Raw genomic sequence first — 27,396 nt, 5'->3', positions numbered from 1 at the left:
ATCACAGCATCCTCATCTGTATTGCCAATTTTGCACATTTCAAACAGCTTCTGGTCTAACCTGGTTAGAAAAGAGAATCAGTACAAATTTGCCTCTTCCTTTAAAAGACAACAATATACCTGGAGTTGTCTCCCGCAGGTCTTTCACAACAGCCCAAGAATATTCCACAAATGTATGGCAGGCTGTCTAAAGGAGTGGATGATATCTTGCTGTTCACCGATAGCGGTGAGGAGCACGGCCCCATGGTAAATGAATTGCTGGAGTTGCTCAGGAAAAGTGATCTGAAGGTCAACCCCAAAAAGGCACAAATAGGGTCAAGGGAGGTAACATTCTTGGGGCGGACAATTAGAGCAGGAGAGAGGGCAATTGATGAGACACGGAGGAAGGCAATGCAGGAGCTCCCTGTCCAACCAACGTAAGGGGAGTGAGATTCTTCTGAGGGGTCACAGGCTACTGTAGGGATTTCAGAGAGGATTATGCCGCCACAGCAGCCCCTCTGCTCAGACCCCTACACAAAGGAGTTGAGAGGGAATGGGACGGGCAGTGTGAAACAGCCTTTGTCAGTTTAAAACGAGACCTCCAGAAAGCACTAGCCCTGAGAGCGATCGAGCCCACGGGGGAATTTTTCCTGGAAGTACCGCCAGTAGCGGCAGTCTTATCGCAGTGTTGCTCCAAGAACGGCATGGTCGGTTGAGGCCAGTGGTGTCCAGGGTCCTCACAGAAGTAGAAAGGGCATATTCTAATTGTGAGCGCTACTCTTTTGACATGATTTGGAGATGCTGGCGTTGGACTGGGGTGAGTACAGTACATAGATTACATAGAACATACAGTGCAGAAGGAGGCCATTCAGCCCATCGAGTTTGCACCGACCCACTTAAGCCCTTCACTTCCACCCTATCCCCGTAACCCAATAACCCCTCCTATCCTTTTTGGACACGAAGGGCCATGCAGACACGGGGAGAACGTGCAGACTCTGCACAGCCAGTGACTCAGCTGGGAATCGAACCTGGAACCCTGGCACTGTGAAGCCACAGTGATAACCATTGCTCCTTCCTCAGGTGAAGGAAGGAGCAGTGCTCCGAAAGCTTGTGATTTGAAACAAACATGTTGGACTTGAACCTGGTGTTGTAAGACTTCTTATTGTACTCTTTTGGCACACCACAGCCTGACCCAAATACTGTTCGACGGTTGGATTAAGGACAGTACTGCGAGCAGTGCAAGAACCATGCGCTGGATTCCTCCTCTCCCAAATGTCACTAAAGAATAAAAGGCTAGGCGAGCTCATGCTCTCTGCCAATTTGATTTACCCTGGAGAGTCGCATCAGTGCTCAGTAGAAGGGGTATATGACATGGATTTCGGCCTCAGGACAGGGTTACACCCCACAGGCTGAGAAATCTATGTTGATGGGTCTAGCACAGTATCCGCGGGCACCAGGCTCACGGGCTGGTATGGGACCCCAAGGCAGACATAGCTTTGGCCCTCAAACTCCCCCAAACCTTAAGTGCTCAGCAGGCGGAACCAGCAGTCGTAATGTATGTGGTCACTCACCCCGAGGTTTTCCCCACCCCATATACTATTTGTTCGGACAGCATGTTTACCTGCAACTCCTGTACAGAACACCTGGCTATCTGGTCTCGTCGAGGGTACACCTCCTCGGACGGAAAGCCCCGAGCCACCAAACCCATGCTAGAAATGATTGTAGCAGTAGTAGGGGAAGGTGGAGACAGGTACATCCATAAAGTGAAATCTCACTCAAAACTGAGCCACGAGCTGAGGGGAATCAGCGGGTATATCAACTGGCTGAGGAAGGGGCAACTACCAGTGTGGCCTGAGACCCCTATGAGGAAGCTCGGGTAGCAGCGGTCAGGGGACAGCCTAAGGAAAAAGGGATAGTTTTGGCCCAAGACTTTGGGATGGTCCAGGCGCAGGATTCAATCCTGAAGGCTACCTTGGCTGCTCTCTGTCCACAGGAGAGAAGAGACTCCGTCTGGGGCTGCAGACATAGCCCTATGGGAGGGCATGCTTTTTAAAGGGGATAAGTGCCTTCCCTGTGTCGTAAAGAGTTTCTGCAGCTAGCACATGAAGGGCCCGGACATCCGGGACCAGAAACCGCCTGGCAGCGGGTGGGATGGTGGCCAGGTCTCAGGGAAGTCATCTTTTTCCTTAGGCTGTCAGGTTTGTGCAGCAAACAACCCGGATCCCCAGAAGAGGAAGGTTTCCATGGGGCAGATCTGGAGAATGGACCATGGCAGTCCATCCAGGTTGACTATATTGGACCCCTACCAACCTCTCAAGAGGGTACAAGTGCTGCCCAGTACTGGTTGATGTATTCTCCAAGTGGGTGGAAGTCTTCCCCTGCCGAACAGCCACCGTAGTAGGGAGGGCTCCGGCAGCTGGTGGAATCAGATCAGGGTCGTCACTTCATGGGGCAAGTCATGCAGGCTATCCTTAAGGTACTGGGCCTGATAGCCAAATAGAACATAGAACATAGAACATAGAACAGTACAGCACAGAACAGGCCCTTCGGCCCTCAATGTTGTGCCGAGCCATGATCACCCTACTCAAACCCACGTATCCACCCTATACCCGTAACCCAACAACCCCCCCCTTAACCTTACTTTTATTAGGACACTACGGGCAATTTAGCATGGCCAATCCACCTAACCCGCACATCTTTGGACTGTGGGAGGAAACCGGAGCACCCGGAGGAAACCCACGCACACAGGGGGAGGACGTGCAGACTCCACACAGACAGTGACCCAGCCGGGAATCGAACCTGGGACCCTGGAGCTGTGAAGCATTTATGCTAACCACCATGCTACCCTGCTGCCCTGCTGCCCAATAGCATGTGGCATATGATCCCCAGTCCTCAGACCCAGTAGAATGGTTAAATCAGAAAGGCTGCGAAAGGTGATTTACCCACCCTGTGGGTGGAAGTTTTATCCCGAGTGCTCATGGGGATTCGGGCCAGTCAGTCCGAAAGTACAGGCTACTCTCCTCATGAACTTATGACTGGCCGAGTCATGAGGACTCCGGTGCATGTAATGATTCCAACCCTGACAGAAGGACAGCTCAGAGAAGTGAACCAAGATAAATTTGCAGCTCCACAGATCCACTGGCAGACTGCCAGTAATATGGGAGTCCAACACCACAGGAATAAACTATTACTGGAACCCCGCACACACCGTGAGTGGGCAGTGGGAGATCAGGTCATGGTAAGGAGTTATGCCCGGGCAGGGCCTTTTGAGCCTTTGTATGTTGGCCCATTTGGTATAGTGGACAAGGCCGGCCCAATGTATGCCATCCAACTTTCCCGCAGAGTAAAATGGTTCCATATTAACAAATGTTTGATCCCGCAAGGGCAGGAAAAGGTAAGAAGGAAGTACAGACACAAGAGTAGGATAGTGAGAAGGCTCCTGTGGATGGGGAAACCAGTCAACCCCAGCCTCCCGCAGACAGGTAAAGTAAATTGCCACAGGGAGACAGTCATTGCAGTGATCACAGAATCAGAAGTATCACCCATGGTGTGGGTGATACTTCTAGAAGGAGAAGTAGTAGGCTTCCAAAACCCAAGGTAGTGTTGTCCCCAGCATTAACAACACCTGGGGCTAGGGCCAGCTCTAAAAGGCTAAGAGACGATAGGGATGATACTAGGGTACTGCATGGCACTGAAAGGGACCCAGTCTGCACCTGGAATGCATGGGGACCCCAAGAGCCATTAATAAAAGTCGGGGAAAGGGGCAGTCAGACCCCTCAGAGAGAAGAATTCTGGCCAGGGGGGCCCATCCAGTCGGGTGACTGGCTTCGCCTGAGTGAAGGCAGGTTTTAACCTGGCCACCCAGAGACGGGTGGCATTGTACATAGTATTCTTCTTTCCCCAGGAGTAGCTTTACCGTTTTAGTTTTTAAATACGGAGTGTGCAATTTTTTTGGAAGACAGAGGGTAGGTAGAATTGTGGAAGGCAAGGATGTTTTTACCTATTTTGCAGGTTTTTCATGAGAAACCTGACAACATGGGTGATACTGACAGTCTGTTTGGGGACCTGCGCCGGGCTCTGCGGGGACACGGAGGAGCCCCTGGTCTGTGGGTGCTCTAATGGTAGGGCAACCTTTTTAATGACCAAACAGGGGAACCCAATCACGGATGGCCAGGCCAGTTATTCCCACGAGGGGAGATGGCCCAGTTGGCTGGGATCGAATTCAACTAGATTCTCCAGTCACAAGAGCTTTGCTATGGAGAAGCATCAGTTCCCTGTGCGGAAATTAAAGTGGTAACAGACAGGGTTAGGGTGACTGAGGGCAGGAGTATGTGTTTAATCTGTATGGGGGAGGTACCTTTTCAGAGATGGTGGTGGCTCAGGAAGCTGAGCCCGGACATGAGGGACCGATCCTCGAACTAGGAAAGACTGGACAGTGACATCTCCTGGACCATCACAGGGTCATCGGGAGGGGTCACAGTATGTTGGTAAAAATGATAGGCGTACGACCAGGGGCTGTAGTTATGTTATGGGGGTCTGCCAGGGTATGTCTCGAAGGGGCATGCCACCACCTTCCAAAACCGAAGGTAGTGTGGTTCCCAGTGTTAACAACACCTGGAGCTAGGGCCAGCTCTAAAAGACTAAGAGACGATAGGGATGATACTAGGGTAATGTTTGTAAAGTGGTGGCAGGACCCCGAGAACGGAATAAATTGGGACTGCAGCGGGAGGCATATGTTGCTACCCGCAGCCCACCCGATCGGCCCTCACAACTGTCCGACCACCATGAGGTGGCCCGGAAATGGATTAGTGCTGGTAACGACCAAGAAGCTATTAAACCAAAGGGTGCATTACGCTGCGGCTTCAGTCATTTTAAACCTGAGGTACGATTACCTGCCTGGTGCCCTCGCGAGACAGAATTGCTCTTTCAAGCTCGATGGAAAAAAACATGTTCCAACAATTTTACAACCTAGATCTTGGTTATAACATTCCCCCTTTAAAGGAGAGGCTAATGGAACTGCTGGCTGCAGTTGAGCTGTCCCAGAAGCACTTCCACACTCTGGACCAGAAGACCCAAGATATCGCGACTGATATCGAGAACATCAAAACACCAGACTGGTGGGATCTGGAGAAGTTTAAACGACTCAGGGACAGAGCAAAACGTCAGAGAAAGATCAATCGAACCATACGGAATTGGCCCATATGATTACAGCTACTGCCGTGAAATCTGTCCCACATGTATATAGTTATCTATTTCCTTTTCATTATATCGTTTGTTATTTTAGTTTAGAAATAAGGGGCCATTGGGAACACAGTTTCTGAGGCTGATGGAGTTTGCTTACTGTCTCTGAGTGATACAGTCTGATCGGGATCTGATTGTATCAAAGGGGCATCTTTAAGTTGCAGCAAACTGATTAAACCAGAGCTTGCAAAGAAACCTGGAAGAGCTAAAAATGTCCAGCAAACGGTTGCAATAACTAGAGAAAGACAAGAAACAGCTCAAGGAGTGTGGTGGTATGATTAACATAGCTGCCTGCCATTGGTGCAGAACACCGGCTTACCATTGGCCCTGGTCGGTCATGTGCCTCTCGACCGATTGGTTGAGACCAGTCATGTGACGGCTCCCTGATTGGTCGAGAGGCTGAGTTAACCCCGCCTCCAGGGCGGGGTATAAATACCCAGTACGCCCGGCGGTCGTCCACTTACTGTAGTCGACCGCAGGGCTAACATTTAGCTTATTAAAGCCATACTTTTGTACAGCAACTCGTCTCGCGTTCAATTGATGGTACATCAAGGAGGAAAATTATGCCGGAAGGTTAAACGGCCCAAACTCACTCCAAGAGGGACAACTACACTTGGTTCCTGGATTACTCTGACCTGAAAGTTAAGGTGTCAGTGTCCAAGGCGATTGTGAAAGGAAGACAGGTTTCTGTAGACATACAGAGCAACTGTCTACGTGTGGTTGTATTTGAAGGAGGGAATGAGTGAGTGTAGATGGAAGACTGACACATAAAATCAACACTGAAAACTACATGTGGAGCTTAGAACCAGGGTGCTGTATCTTGATACAGCAAGATAAATAAAAATGGAGAAAACTGGTGGAATGCAATTCTAGAAGGTGAAGTGACTGTAGACATAGACAAGATAAACAAGAAAGGTCAATGGCAACAGTGGATGAGGAGCATGCAGTGCTGGACAGACTAATCTTTGATTATCACCGGAATATACAAAAACAAACACTGAGGTGAAACTTCTGAAAGCTGCCCGTAGGTGGCAGCAGGGACAACTGGACATGTGAGAGACACTCCGAAGAGATAAAGAGGTGAAACTTCTGAAAGCTGTCTGTAGGTGGCAGCAGAGAGAGACACTCCTAACGGAGATGAAGAAGTGAAATTTCTGAAAGCTGCCTGGAGGTGGCAGCAGAGAACAACCTGTGAGAGACACTCCTAACTTGGCCAGGAGATGAGAAGGCAGTGACAGGATCTGGAGGAGAGAGACGAGAGCAAGAGATGGAAGGAGACAGAGACTGAAGGAGCAGAGCAGGCAGAAGAAGCAAAAGAGCAAGCAAGAGAGACTGAAGAAGCTAGAGAAGGAGCAAGCAGAAAAGAGACCGCAGGAACACCAGTCAGGTGGCAGTAGGCGGCAGTCAGGGTAACTGGTGCGGTATAAGGACAATCCCACTGTTAGGTATAAACAGTGAGACTTGTTCTCTCTCTCTTGAGAAGCTGTCCCAGTGCAACACTTCCGGGTTGTGGTTTCAACACCTGCAGGAGAGAGTTATCTCTCCTGAGAGTTATCACACGCAGTTATCTGTGACACCTAATACCAGCTTGTTGTGGAGTAAAGGAAACACTGTTACAGGTGGAAGGGGTCTCTGATAACGCTGTTTGCCTTCCTCAGACAGTGGGAAGTGTAGACAGAATCAATGTGAGGGTGGCAAGCTTGTGTGATACGTTGGGCTGAGTTCACCACACTCTGCAGTTTCTTCTGATCTTGGACTGAGCAGTTGCCATACCAGGCTGTGATACAGCCAGATAGGATGCTCTCTATTGCACATCTGTAGACGTTTGTGAGAGTTGAAGCAGACATGCCAATTTGTTTTAGCTTCCATAGGAAGGAGAGACAATGTTGGGCTTTCTTGACTGTTGCATCAACGTGAGTGGACCAGGACAGATTGTTGGTGATGGTGACCCCCAGGAACTTAAAGCTATCGACCATCTCCACTTCGGAGCCATTGATGCAGACAGAAGTGTGTGTCCTGCTACGTTTCCTGAAGTCGATGATCAGTTTGTTGGTCTTTCCAACGTTTAGAGAGATTTGTAGATTCTTTACCTCCACATGACAACCTCCTTACCTATCTATCTTGATGTCTTTGGAAAATGTAGCAACCATAATTTTGGTCCGTTCATCCAAATCCTAAATTGTATATAGTGGAGGCCCAGCACTGAACTGTGCGGCACTCTACTAGTTATAACTTGCCAAGCTGAAAAATACTAACATTTCCCTACTCTCTGCTTCCTGTTGTGATGTGAATTTTTTTTTTCAAACAGCGAGTGGCTTGGGTCTGGAATTTACTGCCTGGAAGTATGATGGAGGCAGGTTCAACTGAGGCATTCAAGAGGGCTTTAGATGATTACTTAAATAGAAACAAGGTACAGGGGTGCGGGGAAAAGGCAGGGGAATGGAACAAATCATGGAATAAATGTCTCCTTCTCTGCCCTAACAATTCTGTGATTCTGTTCGCTAATCATTCCTCTATCCTTGCCAATATGTTGTCCCCAACACCATGAGCTTTTATTTTATGCAGTAGCCTAGAATGTGGAACCTTACCAAATATCTTTTGGAACTCTGAGTACTATCTACAGCACAGGTTATTTCTGAAAAGACCACCAATAACATGGTTAAACATGATTTCCTTTTCAGGAAACAATCTTGACTCGGTGTGATTATCTTGAGCTTATTCAAGCGTCCAACTTCTTTAATAATAAGTCCTACAATACCAGGTGAAAATCCAGCAGGTTTGTTTGAATCACTAGCGTTCGGAGCACAGCTCCTTCCTCAGGTGAATTCTCAGGAAGGAGCTGTCCTCCAAAAGCTAGTAATTCGAAACAAACCTCTTGGACTTTAACCTGGTGTTGTAAGACTTCTTACTGTGCTCACCCCAGTCCAACGCCGGCATCTCTACATCATGGCTATCTTTTTTAATAATAGCTTCTAACATTTTCTCTGTGACAGATGTTAAGCTAACTGGTCTGTAGTTTTGTGCTTCCAATTTCCCTCCCTTTTTGAATAATGGAGTTACATTTGATATCTTCTGATCTAATGGGACCTTCCCTAAATTTAGGGAGTTTTGTAAATTTAAAACCAATGCATCAACTATCTCACTAGGCACATATTTGAAGCTCATCATGATCTGGGATCTTGTTAGTCCACAGCTCCAATAATTTACTCAGTATCACTTCTCTCGTGACAGTTATTTTTCTGAGTTCCTGCGTACCTTCCATTTCCTGGTTCTTAGTTGCTTCTGGGATGTTACCTGGATCAGCATGTGGCACATCATAGAATCATAAAAAAGTTATAATGCAGAAGGAGGTCATTCGGCCCATCTTGCCCTTGGACACGCAGATGCCCTTTCTAATCCCATCTTCCTGCATCTGGTCCATAGTCCTATAGTTTAGAGCACTTAAGGTGCGGATCCTGATATTTTTCAAAAGAGTTTTAAAAGAGTCATAACATTCAAGGCTATGGCTGAAGTACTGGCTGATGGGGTTAGGCAGGTCAGGTGTTTTTAATGCATCGGTGCAGACTCGATGGGTCTCTGCTGCATTATTCTGTCATACTGACAGTGTGCTCTCTGAAATGGCTACTCAGTTATATTCCACCCCCACAGAAACAGAAAGAAGGAATGAAAGCGGACGGATAACCCGTCATTGAGCTTGACACCAGAAACGACAATGGCAAAGCCAGCCCTGCGCAGTCCTCATTACTAACATCTGAGGGCTTGTGCCAAAGTTGCGAGAGCTGTCTCACAGACTAATAAAGCAACAGCCTGACATTTTCTGCAAGGTGAGTATGATCACGTCCCAGACACCACTATCACCATTCCTGAGTATGTCCTGCCTCACTGGCAGGATAGACGCAGCCAAGGTTGTGGCACAGTGGTATATAGTCGGGAGGGTATTGCCCTGAGAGTGCTCAACATTGACGTTGGACCCCATGAAGTCGCATGGCTTCAGATTAAACATGGACAAGGAAACCTCCTGCTGATTACCGTGCACCGGCCACCATCAGCTGATGAATCTGTACTCCTTCATGGTGAACACCACTTAGAGGAAGCACTGAGGTTGGCAAGGGTGCAGAATATGTTCTGGGTGGGACTTCAATGTCCATCACCAAGACTGGCTTGGTAGTACCACCGTAGACCGAGCTGGCCGGGTCCGAAAGAACATAGCTGCTATGAAATGAAATGAAATGAAAATCGCTTATTGTCACGAGTCGGCTTCAATGAAGTTACTGTGAAAAGCCCCTAGTCACCACATTCCAGCGCCTGTTCGGAGAGGCTGGTATGGGAATTGAACCGTGCTGCTGGCCTGCCTTGGTCTGCTTTAAAAGCCAGCGATTTAGCCCAGTGTGCTAAACCAGCCCCGAGACTGGGACTGCAGCAGGCGGTGAGTGAACCAACAAGAGGGAAAAACATATTTGACCTCATCCTCACCAACCTGCCTGCTGCAGACCCATCTGTCCATGACACTATCGGTAGAAATGACCATCGCACAGACCTTGCAAAGAAAAAGTCCTATCTTCACATTGAAGATACCCTCCATCGTGTTGTGTGGCACTACCACCGTGCTAAATGGGATTGACTTTGGAAAGATCGAGCCACGTAAGACTGGGCACCAATGTGGCGCTGTGGGCTATCATCTGCGGCAGAATTGTATTCAACCACAATTTGCAACCTCATTGCCCGGCATCTCTTCCATTACCACCATGCCAGCTGATCAACCCTGGTTCAATAAAGAGTGCAGGAGAGCATGCCAGAAGCAAAATCAGGCATGCCAAAAAATCAGGTGTTGAACTGGTGAAGCTACAGCATGGGCCTACTTGTGTGCCAAACAGCATAACAAGCGAGTAATAGACAGAGCTAAGCGACTGCACGCAAGTGCATCAGATCGGATCTCTACAGTCCTGCCACATGTGAACAATGGTGGTGGACAATTAAGCAATTCACTGGAGGAAGAGGCTCCATAAATATCCCCATCCTCAGTGATGGAAGATCCAGAACATATGCGCAAAAGAGAAGGCTGAGACATTCGCAACAATCTTCAGCCAAAAGTGCCGAGTGGATGATCCATTTCGATCTCCCCCGAAGGTCCCCAGCATCACAAATGTCAGTCTTCAGCCAATACGATTCACTCCACGTGATATCAAGAAACGGCTGAAGGCACTGGATACTGCAAAGAATATAGGCCCTGACAATATTCCAGCAATACTACTGAAGGCTTGTGCTCCAGAATTTGCCACACCATTAGCCAAGCTGTTCCAGAACAGCTACAACACAAGCATCTACCGGCAATGTGAAAAATTGTACAGGTGTGTCCTGTACATAAGTAACAGGCCAAATCCAACCCAGCCAATTACCACCCTATCAGTCTACTCTCCATCTTCAGCAAAGTGATGGAAGGTGTCATCAACAGTGCTATGAAGCGTCACTTACTCAGCAATAACCTGCTCAGGTACGCTCAGTTTTGGTTCTGTCAGGGTCACTCAGCTCCTGACCTCATTACAGCCTTGGCTCAAGCATGGACAACAGAGCTGAATGCCAGGGGTATGGTGAAACTGACTGCCCATGACATCAAGGCAGCATTTGACCGAGTATGGCATCAAGGAGCCCGAGGTAAACTGGAGTTAATGGGAATCAGGTGAAAAGGTCTCCACTGATTGGAGGACCTGGCACAAAGGAAGATGGTTGTAGTGGTTGGAGGTCAACCTTTGCTCCAGGACATTGCTGCAAGAGTTCCTCAGGTAGTGTCCTCAGCCCTTGAACTGCTTCATCAGTGACCTCCAGTCCATCATATGGTCAGAAGTTGGTGTGTTTGCTGATGACTGCACAATGTTCAGCACCATTCTCGACTCAGATAATGAAGCAGTCCATGTCCAAATGCAGCAAGACCTGGACAATATCCAGGGTTGGGTTGACAAGTGGCAAGTTACATCGCGCCACACAAGAAAGGATCTAATCACCATCCCTTGAATTCAAGTGCATTATCATCGCTGAATCTCCCACAATCAACATCCTGACGGTTACCATTGATAATAAACTGAACTTGACTAGCCATATTAATACTGTGGCTACCAGGGCAGGTCAAACACTAGGAATTCCACAATGAGTAATTCACCTCTTGACACCCCCCCCCCCCCCCCCCCCCCCCCACAGCCCCCCCAGCCCCCAAGCCTGTTCACCATCTACAAGACACAAGTCAGGAGTGTAATGGAATACTCTCCACTTGCCAGGATGAGTGCAGCTCCAACAGCACTCAAGAAGCTCAACACCATCCATGACAAAGCAGCTCGCTTCATTGCTTCTCCTTTCACAAACATTCAAACCCACCACCACTGACTAACAGTGACGGCCGTGTATACCATCAACAAGATGCATGGCAGTAACTCGCCAAGGTCCCTTACAAAGCACCTTCCAAACTCACGACCAATATCATCTGAAAGTCCGAACTATCTAAAGGACGAGAGCAACAGATACCTCGGAACTCCACATCCTGGAGTTTCCAAGTCACTCACCACCCTGACTTGGAAATATCACCGTTCCTTCACTGTTGCTGGGGCACAATCCTGGAAATCCTTCCCTAACAGCACACTGGTGTACTTACACCTCAGGGTCTGCAGTGGTTCAAGAAGGCAACTCATTATCTCCTTCTGAAGTATTGGCAATCAATGCTGGTCTAACGAGAGATGCCCATATCCCATAAATGAATAAAAAGAAAATACCAGAAGCATGTGTGACAGTTATAACCTCAGATCAAGGTTATTATCATCGTGGCTACAGATGGTGACTGAACATGGTAATCTCAGATATAGGGTGTGGTTGATACTAAAATCAACAATGTGAGGTGTGACTTGCGTTATATTCACACATGCAGTGGGTGAAACGTCTTTCCTGCGGAGGTGGGTCTGAGGTGAGACTGGGATGAAGGTCGAATAGGAGGTTTTGAGGCCCATGGCTTTGTGCCTGTAACTGATTTTGCAAAAGACAGTGTGGAAAATTATAACCTGAGGTCCCCATTCTCAGCTTTGCAGCACGTTTGCAGCAAGAATCCCCAACCATGACCACGATTTTCCGTACCATTTGCATTAGGTGGGTTTGGCAACAGGAGTGTAAAATGTCGCACAAAGGCCAAAGTTGCGATTTACATTTGGCATAAAGACATTACACAATTTTCCCTGACCCCACCCTCCCATCAATGCTGGGACTTGGGACGGGATTCTCTCAGCCCGGGGCCGGGCCAGAGAATCCCAGCGACTGGTGCGAATTGCGCCACACTGCCTCGACGCTGGCATGCAATTGCTGGCATGGTTGGCACGGTGCCAGTCCAGTTGGGGGCCACTCTGCACAGCCAGCCCGCCAATTCACATCCCGAGATGGGCGAGTGGCCGTCGTATAAAAGCACCTGCTCTCAACCGGCGGGACCTCGGCGTGGAAGGGTGGGGGGCAGCCTGGGGGGGGGGGGGGGTGTTTAGGGAGGATCCGACCCCAGGGGGGCCTCCAACGTGGCCTGACCTGCGATCGGGGCCCATGGATCAGCGGGCCGGCCTCTCTGGCTGGGGGCCTCCTTTTTTCCGCGCCGGCCCCATAGTCCTGCGCCATGTTGCGTCGGGGCCGGCGCATTGAAGGAAGCCCCTGTGCATGCACGCGTTGGCGCCAGTGCCACTGCGCATGTGCGGATCCCACGGCACCCATTTGACGCTGGGATCAGCAGCTGGAGCGGCATGAACCACGACAGCGCTTCCAACGGCATCAACATCAGGATCACAGAATCCCGCCAGTAATTCATCCACACCGGGGTGACAGCAGAAAGGCATACAGCCCACGGCACGGCGGCACACTGGTTAGCGCTGCTGCCTCACAGCTCCAGGGTCCCGGGTTCAGTTTCGGCCTCGGGTGACTGTCTGTGTGGAGTTTGCACTTTCTCCCAGTGTGTGCGTGGGTTTCCTCTGGGTGCTCTGGTTTCCTCCCACTGTCCAAAGATGGGCAGGTTAGGTGGATTGGCCATGATAAATTACCCCTTAGTGTCCAAAAGGTTAGGTGGGATTACTGGGTTATGGGGGTAGGGTGAAGGCGCGGGTAGGGAGGTAGGGTGCCTTTCTAAGGGCTAGTGCACTGTAAATTCTCTGATCTTCTATGATCTATGAACCCGACTAGATTCCTGAGGCATGCACCTGGTGAGCAGACGAGCTCAGGTGAGTGCAGCGCTCATCGGGTGAGGGGTCATGCCCGGGCACTGTCCCCAAATACTGACCCTGGGCATTGCCCAGGCAGTGGCTCAGCTCCAGATTTTCTTTTATAACGCTCTTTCCCTGGGCTGCTTTGCCACATTCAAGGCACCAAATAAATGCAAGCTGATTTTATTATAACACTGAACACCTTTTTGCATGTGTTGCATCTTTACAAAACAATGAGGGAATAATACCATTAATACATGTTGAGTGGTCAGCAGGAAAGTTAAAGAAAGTTCATTTACAAAAGAGTTTTCCTCTTTCTTACCTTGGCTTAATATGTCGGTTGGTACTAAATGTTTGAGTTGTGGGTAAGTGTCTTGAACTTCTGTCAGTGCATGGATGAAGTCTTCACATTTTTTCTCTCCTTTTCCTATTATGAGGTCAAGAAGATCTGTAACCCTCTTAACTGGGTTTTGCTGGTATTTGAGTGCCTGATATTCATGGAGGAAAAGCATTTCCTTTGAGTCGATTTTCTGCAAAATGTAGTCGGGATCACTGGCGAGGCAATCAATTAATTCACATTTTTTGGATTTTATCTCACGTTTGGCCATATTTTTGTCAGGCACCATATTAATTTAAATCCAGCTTTCAGATCTAAAATGGAAGTAACAGGGTGAGGAAAATACTGTTATGATACGTACTTTAAAGAACAGATGTATTAAATTATTCAAGAGTTTATAGATGTTAACATGTGTATACCAAACATATGTAGCAATGAGAATTTTAGGTGTATAATTAAGGACCTGGATAGCAACATATTATCAGGTATTTATGTATATATTTACTTTGAATAATATCCTTGAATATTCAGATACATGTTTATGTTGATACCCAATATTATGTATGCCCAAGGTCCATGATTCTAGTACATGTGCGACCCTATGGGAAAATACATAAAAAATAATTGTACGTAAACTTGAAATAATTGCATTAAAAACACCAGTTAAACTAATTATGAGCAAATGTACTTGGAACTCTTACCTTCATGTGTTTTGTGAAGTCTGGAATTGTTTATGACAGTAAAATGCAAAATCAGAGATTTTTCTGTAATGTGATCATGTGAAAATGATGATAAAGATCTCCCCTCTGATATGATATTTGAACTGGCTGGCCTAACAACATCAATGAAAAGGTCTCACAATCAACAAAACTTTGGGGAGGTTTGGGGATTCTGGAGATTTGATAAGAAAAACTTTTAAACCTGATTTTAAAATTGTTTACGTTTTTGTTGTAAGGATGAAAGGCCAGCACTGAAATCTCCATGAGTCATGAAAGAGGAAGTTGTGGAGGAAATGTTATGAATTTTTGTGTTTTATTCATTGCATGCAACCAATGAAATCAACCAACAGTGTGACAATTACATTGTATAATTCTGCACAATGAAAAGAAACAGCAGTATGAACGCTCAAACTTCCACCATCAAAAGGAAGCAAATTCAGCGAGAAAATATTGGACTTTCTAGGCATTTTCCTTCAACGACACAACTTTTTATGGCATTACTCACAGTAAACTGAAATTTGGTGGGTAGTTAGTGTGTGCATACTTTCCAACAGAACTGGAGTAGTGGAGAACTGGTGGCGCAGTGGGTTAGCCTCCCGGCGCCGAAGTCCCATGTTCGATCCCATCTCTGGGTGTGCAGTTTGCACATTCTCCCCGTGTTTGCATGGGTTTCACCCCCAAAACCCAAAGATGTGCAGGCGAAGTGGAATGGCCATGCTAAATTGCCCCTTAATTGGAAAAAATGATTTGGGTACTCTAAATTTATATTAAAGTAAAGAAAGCATACGCCTTCATCGGTCGGGACATTGAATATAAAAATTGGCAAGTCATGTTGGAGCTGGACAGGCCCTTAGTTAGGCCTCATTTGGAATATTGTGTACAATTAGGGTCGCCACACCACCATAAAGATTGCATAAGGTTCCCCGTGGCAGGCTTATGCAGAAAGTAAGGAGGCATGGGATAGTGGGAAATTTGGCCAGTTGGATAACAAATTGGCTAACCGGTAGAAGTCAGAGAGTGGTAGTGGATGGCAAATATTCAGCCTGGAACCCTGTTACCAATGGCATACTTCAGGGATCAGTTCTGGGTCCTCTGCTGTTTGTGATTTTCATTAATGACTTGAATGAGGGAGTTGAAGGGTGGGTCAGTAAATTTGCAGACAATACGAAGATTGGTGGTGTTGTGGATAGTGAGGAGGGCTGTTGTCGGCTGCAAAGAGACATAGATAAGATGCAGAGCTGGGCTGAGAAATGGCACATGGAGTTTAACCCTGAAAAGTGTGAGGTTGTCCATTTTGGAAGGACAAATATGAATGCGGAATACAGGGTTAACGGTAGGGTTCTTGGCAATGTGGAGGAGCAGAGAGATCTTGGGGTTTATGTTCATAGATCTTTGAAAGTTGCCACTCAAGTGGATAGAGCTGTGAAGAAGGCCTATAGTGCCTTGAATTTAAGAGCCGTGAGGTGATGATGCAGCTGTACAAAACCTTGGTGAGGCCATATTTGGAGTAGTGTGTGCAGTTCTGGTCGCCTCATTTTTGGAAGATGTGGAAGCTTTGGAAAAGGTGCAAAGGAGATTTAGCAGGATGTTGCCTGGAATGGAGAGTAGATCTTACGAGAAAAGGTTGAGGGTGGTCACCTTTTCTCATTAGAACGGAGAAGGATGAGGGCCGACTTGATAGAGGTTTATAAGGTGATCAGGGGAATAGATAGACAGTCAGAGACTTTTTCCCCGGGTGGAACAAACCATTACAAGGGGACATAAATTTAAGGTGAATGGTGGAAGATATACGGGGGATGTCAGAGGTAGGTTCTTTACCCAGAGAGTAGGGGGCATGGAATGCACTGCCTGTGGAAGTAGTTGAGTCAGAAACATTAGGGACCTTCAAGTGGGTATTGGATAGGTACATGGATTACGGTAGAATGATGGGGTGCAGATTAATTTGTTCTTAATCTGGGATAAAAGTTTGGCACAACATCGTGGGCCGAAGGGCCTGTTCTGTGGTGTATTTTTCTATGTTCTATAAGGATCTGGATGCTTTGGAGAGGGTACAGAAGAGGTTTACTAGGATGTTGCTTGGTAAAGAGAGCTTTAGCTATGAGAAGAAGTTAGATACACTCGGTCTGTTCTCACTCGAATGACAGAAGTTGAAAGGCAACCTGATAGAGGTCTACAAGTTTATGAGTGGCATGGTCGAGTGGATAGTCAGATGCTCTTTCTTTGGGTATAAGAGTCAAGTACTAGGGGACATAGATTTAAAGTGCAAGGGAAAAGCTTAGAACAGATGTGCAAAGCACGTTTTTTACACAGTGTGGTAATTATATGGAACACGCTGCTTGGGGAGGTGATGGGAGCAGGTACGATATCTAGACAATATATATGAATAGGGTGGGAATGAAAGGATACGGACTCAGTAAGTGCATATGGTTTTAATTTAGGCTGGTACCATAGTCGGTTCATGTTCCATGTACCATGTTCCTGTGCTGTATTGTTGTTTGTTCTTTGTTCTCGCACAGAGAGGAAATATACCATAAATGGCAAATCTCTTCGGAATATAGAAAGTCAGAGAGAACTGGGCATGCAGGTCCGCAGATTTATGAAACTGGTAACACAAATGGACAAGGTAGTCAAGAAAGCATACGGAATGCTTGCCTTCATTGGACGGGCATTGAGTATAAAAGCTGGCAAGTCATGCTACAGTTGTATAGAACGTTGGTAAGGCCGGACTTGGAATTTTGCGCACAATTCTGGTTGCCACACTACCAGAAGGATGGGGAGGGTGCAGAGGAGGTTTACCAGGATGTTGCCTGGTCAGGATGGTGTTAGATATGTGGAGAGCCTGAAAAGACTCACACTGTTTTAATTGGAACGATAGAGGTTGAGAGGCGACCTGATAGAGCTCTACAAGATTATGAGGGGCATGGATAGAATGGATGGGGAGGCATCCTTTCCCATGGTGGAGGGGTCAATCACCATTGGGCATGGGTTTAAGGTCCATGAGGCAAGGTTTAGATGAGATGTGCTAGGCAGATTTTTTTACACAGAGGGTGGTGAGTGTCTGGAACACATTGCCAGGGGTGTTGTGGAAGTAGATACATTCATGGCATTCAAGAGACATCTCAACAAACACATGGATAGGATGGGTATAGAGAGATACGACACTAGGAAATGCTGAGGGATTTGGCCTAGGTGGTATCATGACCGGTACAGGCTTGGAGGGCTAAAGGCCTTGTTTCTGTACTGTACTGTCCTTAGTTCTTTTCATGTCCCACCTGTCCCGGAAGAGACATCAATGATCTAGATATCCTTTAACACAATAATGGAGACAGAAAGCAGGAAACTACAGACCAGTTAGCCGGCAAAAATCTGGCAAATGGAGTATAATGTGGACAAATGTAAAATTGTCCATTTATGCATGAAGAATAATAAAGAAACTTAGAAATCACAGAGCTCAAAGATGTAGTGGAGTCTGGTTGTCCTCGTGGATGAATCACAAAAGGATAGTGTGCAGGTCCAGCAAATAATAAATAAACATATTATAATTTATTGTGAGGGGAATTGATTCCAAAAGTAGGGAGGTTATGTTTTATTTGTACAAGGCATTGTGGGTGAGACCAACTTTTGCAGTACTGCAGTTTTGGTTCCTTTAGTTAAGGAAAGATGTAATCATGTAGAAACCGTTCAGAGAGGGTTTACTAGACTAATACGATTGGGCGAGTTGACAAATGAAGAATGGTTGGAGAGGTCAAGTTTGAATCTATTTAAATTTAAAATTTAGGGGACTTGATAAAAAAAATTAAGATCTTCAGCGGTATTGACATGGTGGACGTGGAAAGGATGTTTCCTCCTGTCGGAAAATTTAGAACTCGGGATCACTGTTGCAAAATAAGGGGTCACTCATTCAGGATGGAGAGGAGGATACATTTTTTCTCAGGGTTGTGAGCCTCTGGAACACTGCCTCAAAAGACTGGAAGCAGATCCGTTGAAATTTCTGAGGCAGAGCAAGATCGATTCTTGATTAACAAAGGGAAATCAGGTGCAGGCAGAATTGTGGGATTGAGATTAGAATTAGATCAACCATGTAAGTATTGAATAGAAGAGCAGGTGCGAGGGGCTGAGTGGTCAATCCTGTTCCTAATTCGTATGAATTACATCCAGCAATGTTTTCTATCAAAGGTGTCCGTGGCTTTTTTAGAAACTTCAGCTTTAAATTTGGGGGCTTCCTAAGGTTATTGTAAACTGGGTATTTCTTGAATGGAATCACCAACAAGGTAGTAAATTGCTTTCTCTGTTTGTCATTGTGACTGCATGTAAACAGTCTGGGTAAATAATAATCAGTATGTCTCATTCTGACGGCACGTAAGAAGAATTTTTGAATTTTATAAGTCTCCATGAGATCCCCCCCTCATTCTTCTGAACTCCAGCGAGAACAATCTCAACCTAGTAAATCTCTCCTCAAATGACAGTCCCGCCACAACTGCACACAATACTCCAAGTGTGGCCTCACCAAGGCCCTGTACAATTGCAGCAACTCATCCCTACTTCTATACTCAAAATCTCTCGTAATGAAGGCAACATACCATTTGCCTTCTTTACCACCTGCTGCACCTGCATGTTTACCTTCAGCGAAAGGTGCATAAGGACACCCAGGTCCCGCTGCCGACTCCCCTCTCCCAATTTACAACCATTCAGGTAGTAATCTGCCTTCCTGTTTTTGCTTCCAAAGTGAATAACCTCAAACTTATCCAAATTATACTGCATCTGCCATTGATTTTACCCACTCACCCAACTGTCCAGATCTTGCTTTAGGATCTCTGCATCAAAGAACAAACAAAGAACAAAGAAAAGTACAGCACTGGAACAGGCCGTTCAGCTGACCATGCTGCCCGTCTAAACTAAAATCTTAAAGATTTTTAGTTTTAAAGATATTTGAGCTTGAAGAAGGAAGTAAGGATGAGAAAAAGGAAAAATAAGAAGACGTTGAAGGATGCGAAAAGCAGCGTCGAGGAAGGGAGGAAACGTGGGCTCCCCGTTGAATGAGTGGATGCAGCAGAACACCTCGCCCCGCCCACTAGAGACACGTTTCCACCATCCCCCTCACAGACCAGTTCATCATCGGACTCGCCCACGACTCCGCCCACTGACCACAACAGACCACGCCCCAAAACGCCCACAAGCTGCCACAGCAAAGACAGTGATACTGACACTGACTTTGAGGACAGCCACAGCACACAACCCTACAGCCCACACTGCAGCGACTATGACCCCGACTCCAGTGACCCCATGGATATCAAATATCCAGACCCACCACCCGACCCCGACTACCCCGACAATGCCCATTTAAGTTTGGACCCAACACTTTGGCACAGGGACAATTCATACAGACTTGTCCGTAACGATGAAAGTGACCCCCGGTCACATAATTCCAAAATTGCATGTCTGATCCACACAAGGGTGTGGGATCCGGGAGAGCAGGACGACACGGTGTCTGAATCCCGATACGGCAACCCCTTTGTGACCCTGTTCACAGAGGCAGAGAAAAAGTGAGGTGTCCAGATGATGTAAAATAGGAACCACTTGAGGGAAGCGATATCCTTTCTGATGGAACCTGCACGTATGTTGTGTTTGTAAGTTTACGTTTGTTTGTCTTTTAAATGTTAATGGTTCAGTTGGAGGTTGGCCACCTTCTTTTCAGCCGAAAAGCTTGTGACCACCTCGCACGCACTTTAGCTTGTCCGCAGAAACCTTTGAGAACTTCAGTTCCCAATCCAATGGTTTGATTGTGACCACCTCACACGCACACTAGTTTATCTGCAGATACCTTTGAGAACTTCAGTTGTATCCTCTGGTGAACTGACACGGCTCACGACTTGTTCACTGTTTTTAGATGTTGGAGCATCTTGGCTCCTCCCTTGTTTTTTAGGTGCCCCTCTATTCGGTGAATAGAGGCTGCAAACCCACGGTAAACACATTCTTGCCCGTTCATTCCAGGTTACTCAGGCAGTGGACAAACGGCACTGAGGACCCGCCCTGTCTGAGAACCCACTTTGGTCAGCCAAGCTCGGGTACGGCACAGCACGCCTTACCCGGGGATTCCATTCAAATCGTACCCGTAGCGGCCCATACGCAACCCATTCGACCTTTTGTTTCAAAATTTGTTTTCATTTTTCGTTAGGCAGCCCTTAGGCCGCCATCCCACATGCTATTTACATCCAGGAACATTTGGATGGTAAATTTGCAAGGCCTGCGAGACGGCTCGCAGGAGGGAAGTTGTTAGGTGTATTCTGTTCCTAAAATTCGCTTTTGAAAAAAAAATGAGGGGAGTCACAGGGTGTGACTTGGCCAGTCATTTAATGGGTCAATTGGAATGAGAGGACAGATACACTAGCAAGTACGCATATTAAACTGTGTACTGACAGATACTGTGCTTGATCCCATAGCTTTCGAAGAGTCGAAAGAGGGTTCACAGCAAGGATCAGCCATACAGGAGGAAGAGAAAGAGAACAAAGAGAAGACCATGATGGAAGCCTACCTATTACTGTTAAATGTTGTATTTGTATATGTGGAAGCAAGTCACGTTTCCCCCACAACCCCCGCCGTCAATGTTTCCCTCACACCAACTTCCCTGTGCTCAGCTCTGATCAGTGAAGTTAAGACCTGGTGCACAAAATTTATGACATGGTATTCAATGTCGTACGTGATTGAATCACTGTTGGTGATTGCAATCCTCTGCGTAATTGTACAGACCCTCAGGTTGAGGAAATGGAGAAGGAGAGCCTCCCGTTCCTGCCCCTCAACCATTTACGGAGTTCAATCCCCTATTTTCGGTTTTCACCAATCCCCCCAGCCCCTCAATGAATAAAGCAATATGTTAATAAAGATACCAATGTATTATATTGTTCTGAACTCGACTGCCGAGTCAGAAAGTGATATGTAATGTGGTGTGAATGGATAAGGTTTTTAGGCTGTAATAAAATGTTTAAAGTAAGATAAGGATAGTACTTGTGATAGGTAGAGGTTCCCGGTTATTGGTAATGCATGTCCCCTTTGACATAGCGCCAAGTAGAAATGTCAGATAAAAAATTTTCTTGCCATAGTTAAAGACAGCATTGACGCCCAGGAACTTGCTAAGGTCAGGGAACACAAAGAGGGCACCCAAAGGCACTCGAAGAAACGTGCATAGGTGATCCTTCACAATTTCTTGTGAGGATCACAAGGAGGGAATGTAGCCACCTAAGATGGACACTGGGCTACAATATGGAGAACTGCTAAGGCTGCAGGGAAAAACAGTCTTAGCAAGGACAAGCAGTTTGCAGAAGACTAATTAGCATGTAATATGCACGTACAGAAACCAGTTTGTGGCCAGGTGCAGAGTCCCAGCCAAAGGTGTAAATGGCAACAAGATCTACATAGTAATGAGGTGATCCAGATCCAGACCCCACACAATAGAAACATTTAAGTATGAATGGATACTTTTGAGTAGACGCCCAGACAGAATGGCACCACTGTATCCAACACAAAGAACCATAGGGACAGCCCACCCATCGAGAAACGACCCTCAGATTGGGGGGTTTGGAAAATATCGATTGGGAAAGGCCCAATCGATACAGTGCAGGTAAAAGGCCCGCCCCGAAGGGGCACGGACTTCTAGGGACTATAAAAGTAGACCCCGCACATGGTTCGGTCTGCTTTGCTCCGGCTCAAGTCTGTTGCTTCCTGACTCCAGTTTCAGCACCGGCCGTTGAACATCAGCCATCGAACTGTAAGTGCCACTACAACGATCGCTACATGATCCAGACGTTGCTAGACCCTGACAACTTTAAGTACCTGAGAGTTGCAGACCAAGAACGGGATGAAGGCCTTGCTCCCTGACCTTGACTGTTCCTGTCTAGATAAGTATTTTAGTTGTTTAGTATTAGAAGTAAGTTAGTCTCTTTAGCGTATGCATGTGTATTTATTATATTTGTCATAATAAATATCAATCGTTTGGACTTACTAATCGGTGTACAGATTTATTACTTTGAACCTGACCTTGATATACCTGTGAGGTGTCTAAATACGGCACCTGGCGACTCCTGAGCATAATTACATACACAGAGCCATAGCAGTGTTAAGCACACAGCCTTTAAACGGAGGCGTGTTAATACACTCCAGTAAAACGAGCAACAGCTGTTATTCCTACCAAAATGGATAACCTCACATTTGTCAACATTGTATTCCATCTGCCAGACCCTAGCCCATTCACTTAACCTATCCAAATCCCTCTGCAGACTTCCAGTATCCTCTGCACTTTTCGATTTACCACTCATCTTAGTGTCATCTGCAAACTTGGACACATTGCCCTTGGTCCCCAACTCCAAATCATCTATGTAAATTGTGAACAATTATGGGCCCAACACGGATCCCTGAGGGACACCACTAGAGCTAAAGAAAGGCAGCACAGACACACAGGGCTGCATTGCCATTTTCTGTGCTGTAACCATTTCATGATTCCATGATTCTATGCTTCAAAGTAACTTTGCAATAAGTTTCCAGTCTTCTAAAATGGGAAAATTTGGGAGATTTTCTGATTATGCTGTTGATCTGAGCCTTATTTCTTCACAGAACACTCTGTTCACAAGTAGATTCTGATTTTGTGACCATTTAAATTAATTTACAAACCTTGAAAAATAACACATATGAATGTGTATCTATTTGGGTCTTATCGTGAACAAGCACTCTTAGTTCCTTTTCCATGAAATTCACCTGTTAAAAATGTGTCCAATTAAGGTACAACAATGCCAAAGTTGGCAGCAATTATTTGTAACTTTTTAAAAGGAGCTATTGATGTTGATAAATACATACCTGATAATTCCAAGCACTACAGAATTTGCCACTGCAGCAAATAGTCCAAAATGTACATGATTGTTGCAAAGCCACTTCTTTACACTCCAACGTTCCAGAACAATTGGCTGAGACAAGGTAAATTGCAAAATACCTGCTGTTTGTCTTGTGAAATCTGACGACTTTCAGTATTTGTTCCCTACTTGATACACTTTGCTACTTATACTCAATATGAAGTGAGACAATACTGAAACTGGGTTTACAGGCAGTATGACGACAGGCATGCCACAAACCAACTTTCTTATTTTCTGGAAGTTGGCCTTTTATTCCAACAATGACTAAAAGAGAAGTAAGACAGAAGCAAATTACTGTAGCTGGTAGTCTGAAATAAAATTCAAAAATTCTGGAAATACTCAGCAGGTCTGACAATATTTGGGGAGAAATAAATATTGAGCTCGATTGAATGAAAACAGAACAGTCTCATTTTGGGCGATGTGGTAATCTACCATGCAGTTTAAGTGTAGTCTCTTATCCACTTCAAAACTCAGTAGAATTTAAGTTACACTTCTCGGAAGTGAAATAAAAATCTTTTATTGTGTCTATTGATTATAATTGAGAGACTAAGATCTTCTTGTGGTTACAAATCAAATGTTCTCAACAAAGCCCTTGCCAGCAACAGACTTTAAGAGAAATAATTGGCTTAATGGTTTACAATAGATTTAACTTTCAAAATACAGTATTGGTTCTTGCTCAAAGCAAAACAGCTTGCGCAGACTTTAAGAGTTAGAGTGGAAATATGAAAATACAAAATAAGGATAGCGAGTAGTTAGGTAAAAGGTACAGAGTGATCCTGGATGGAAAATGTCTGCCCGGATCTCTATGTTTAAGGAGACTGATAAGTCTGACTCCATCTGTCCCTACCCCTGCAATTGGCTTGAATGGGTTTCAAATGCAGTTGGTTGGATGATCAATTGTCAATTATCAATAAGTAACATTTCTGAAGACATGTTGCTTTTTAGATGCTTGTCCTGTGTTGGAATGTGATATTTTCTTTTAATCAATTCCAGCATTCACTGCCTGTACTATTATCTGTATTCTGAACAATGGTGAATCCATGTTGTCATGGTGCTTATTTTGACCTTGATCAAATTGTGATATGGTTGAATAACTTTTGTAATTCTATTCATTCAAGCAATGGATATTATACAATGTAAAATGTTGCATAAGCTTTAGCTAGCTTTTAGATGTTTCAAATTCTGTGCTTTGCCCTCAAATCCTGCAAGCTGTGTGTTTTTGTCATCTAAGTTATGCTTGATGTTTCATGATGAAATCTATTTTAAAATGGATTTTAAACTGGGCTTTCGTATTTACATTAAAATGGCTAAATTAATGACCCTTTTACCTATCAGAAATAGCTGGTTCCCTTCAGGTGGGTTTAGTGGGAATGACCTCGCTATTGAACTGCACTCTATTACTTATTCGGGCCTTGGCGGGAAACACACTGTCGAAGCCACACTTATCTCCATTTGCTGGAAGAGATCAGGGCGTCATTTTTAAATGACCCCACAATCTCCCAAGATGTCAACGTGACCCTCGGATTCCCCAACTCACTTGTTGGAGAGTCCTCTAGTCACCTCCCCCCACCCCCACCCCACACCTCACCACCCCGCACCCCACCACATCCACATACGGGCAGGGGACTCAGGGGCCCGATCCCTAGTGTGGGAAAAAAGCCAGCTTTGCACATTGGCACTGCCGGCCTGGCACCTGGCACCCAGATGGTGATACCAGAGTGCTCAGGGGCATCAGGCCGGGCAATGTCAAGGTGCCCAGCCGGCAACAGCAGTGCCAGGGTGCCATCCTGCCCAGGCCAACCATCCAGCGAACCCTGATTGCCTGGGAGCCCCCCAAGTGCCATTCCACCTGGTCCCTGTTTGTGAGGACCAGTGCTAAACAGCGCTTGTGTGGGGTCTCCCAGGTGAAGGGATTCAATCACAATGCCTTGGATGGACTCAGTGAGTGCATATTAACTAGCTGTTCACGTCTTTATCTCTATCTTTATTATTGTCACAAGTAGGCTCACAATAACACTGCAATGAAGTTACTGTGAAAAGCCCTTTGTCCCCACATTCCGGCGTCTGTTCGGGTACATTAAGGGAGAATTCAGAATGTCCAATTCACCTAAAAGCACATCTTTTGGGACTTGTGGGAGGAAACCGGAGCACCCAGAGGAAACCCACGCAGACACGGGGTGAACATGCAGACTCTGCAAAGATAGTGACCCAAACGGGAATTGAACCCAGGACCCTGGCACTGTGAAGCAACAGTGGTAACAACTGTGCTCCCGTGCCGCCTGTGATTAATTTAAAATTTTGCCAAATACAACCATTGTGAGGAGGATCCAGATTGCAATGTCCCATGAGATCCCATTAGATCTTGGGAGACATGGCAAGCCAGATAAAACTCATGAGTTGAGCCCAGAGTCCGGCTCAGCTGTCAGATCACACCAAAAATAACTCGGGGTCAGACTCGGGGTGAGTGGGGTTGAGGAGCTATGCAGTATGGGTGTCAGATGAAACCCACAGGTAGCCCCAGACACAAATCAGAGATGGCCACAGGGGCTGCTTAGACAGGCTGTTTGAAAGGCCTGTCTCAGATTGTGACTTTCTGTCAGTTATTTCCTTAATTTTTAAGCTTGCCACCACATCTCATCAGGTACATTTACTGCCCATGCTACCTCCATGACCCATATCAACTCATGACAACCTTTGCCCCTCAAGCCACATCCATGACCCCTTAAATCCCCCATGTCAATTTAGTGCCAACTCATGGTAACCCATGCCCCCCCATTCCCAATCGTTTGCATCCTCCTTGCAACTCACACAGTATCCACCTTAAACAGACATCAGGAGAACAGTTGAGATTAAGTAAAATATGGTTCTAAATATTGATTGAAGCATTTACTATAGCAATAAAAAGCACACTCTCATTCATGAAAATCCATAAAAAATCATAAAAACAAACAGACTTTATTTATAACCCCTCATCTTTTAGTTGACAATCAAATAGTGAATTTAGGAATTCCCTGATGAGATAATTGTACATTGTGCAAATCAGCAAGCATTACTTATGGCATAATGATAGTCCTTGGGGAAATGTCAATAAACAGCAATTGTAACTTTTCAGATTTTTTTCTACTCACAGGCAGCCTATTCTTTTTGTTTTAACAGGAATGGGGATTAAATAACTTGACAACTTCACAGATCTTAACACTTTGCTAATCATTCATCATCATTTACAACTACTGTAAATATTCATGAGACCCATATTGTGGGTTAAGGACCTTGCTGCAGGGAAAATGGGGTCCGGTTTAACACAGAACTGAGTTCAAATAACTCAGTTGAGTTCAGGTTTCCGTCATGTGTGAGTTGTGCCCTGGAATTTAGGACCATTAGCAATGGTGGTGTGGGAAGGGTGATTCTACAGAATCTGGGTCTTACCTGCTATTTAAATGCTCATGGAGACTCCATGGATGGAATTCTCCATCCCGCGCCGCCAGAATTGGGTAACGTGGTTGGCGGACAATCGGTTTTGACACCAAAATCGTGGCAGGCACCGGGTTCATGCCAAGTCACAATTTTCCGGTACCTCTACAGCGGCATCAATGCATTGTATTCTGCACGTCCACTAAATGCCATTTGCATACCATTAGCGGATCTGACCCGGTATTCTCCGGTCCTCCACTATTCTCCGCCTCCACTGAGGGGAATTCCCAGTGGTGAGGTTCACTTGTGCTTTGAAAATTGGGAACCAGGTGCTGTGGCTGATGAGAGAGAGAGAGGAGGCTGGAGATGCATAGGCGTTACCGCGGGCTGCCAGTCCTGACACTCGCCAGGCTGACTGGAGTGGGGGGATTCCCTGCCAGGGCCAGGGAGGCGTGGTGATAGGGGGACAGGCCGTGGGGATAGGATGACCCCCATGGGACTCAAGAAGCGTCAAGGCATGGACCACCATCGTCACATCCACAAGGCAGCCATCTTGCTGCGCACTCCACTGACGACCCACCGTGGCCCCTGGTTCTGCAGAGT

The sequence above is a fragment of the Scyliorhinus canicula genome, chromosome 14 (genome assembly GCF_902713615.1).
Source record: "Scyliorhinus canicula chromosome 14, sScyCan1.1, whole genome shotgun sequence".
NCBI lineage: Eukaryota > Metazoa > Chordata > Chondrichthyes > Carcharhiniformes > Scyliorhinidae > Scyliorhinus > Scyliorhinus canicula.
Note: the sequence above shows the minus strand (reverse complement) of the source record.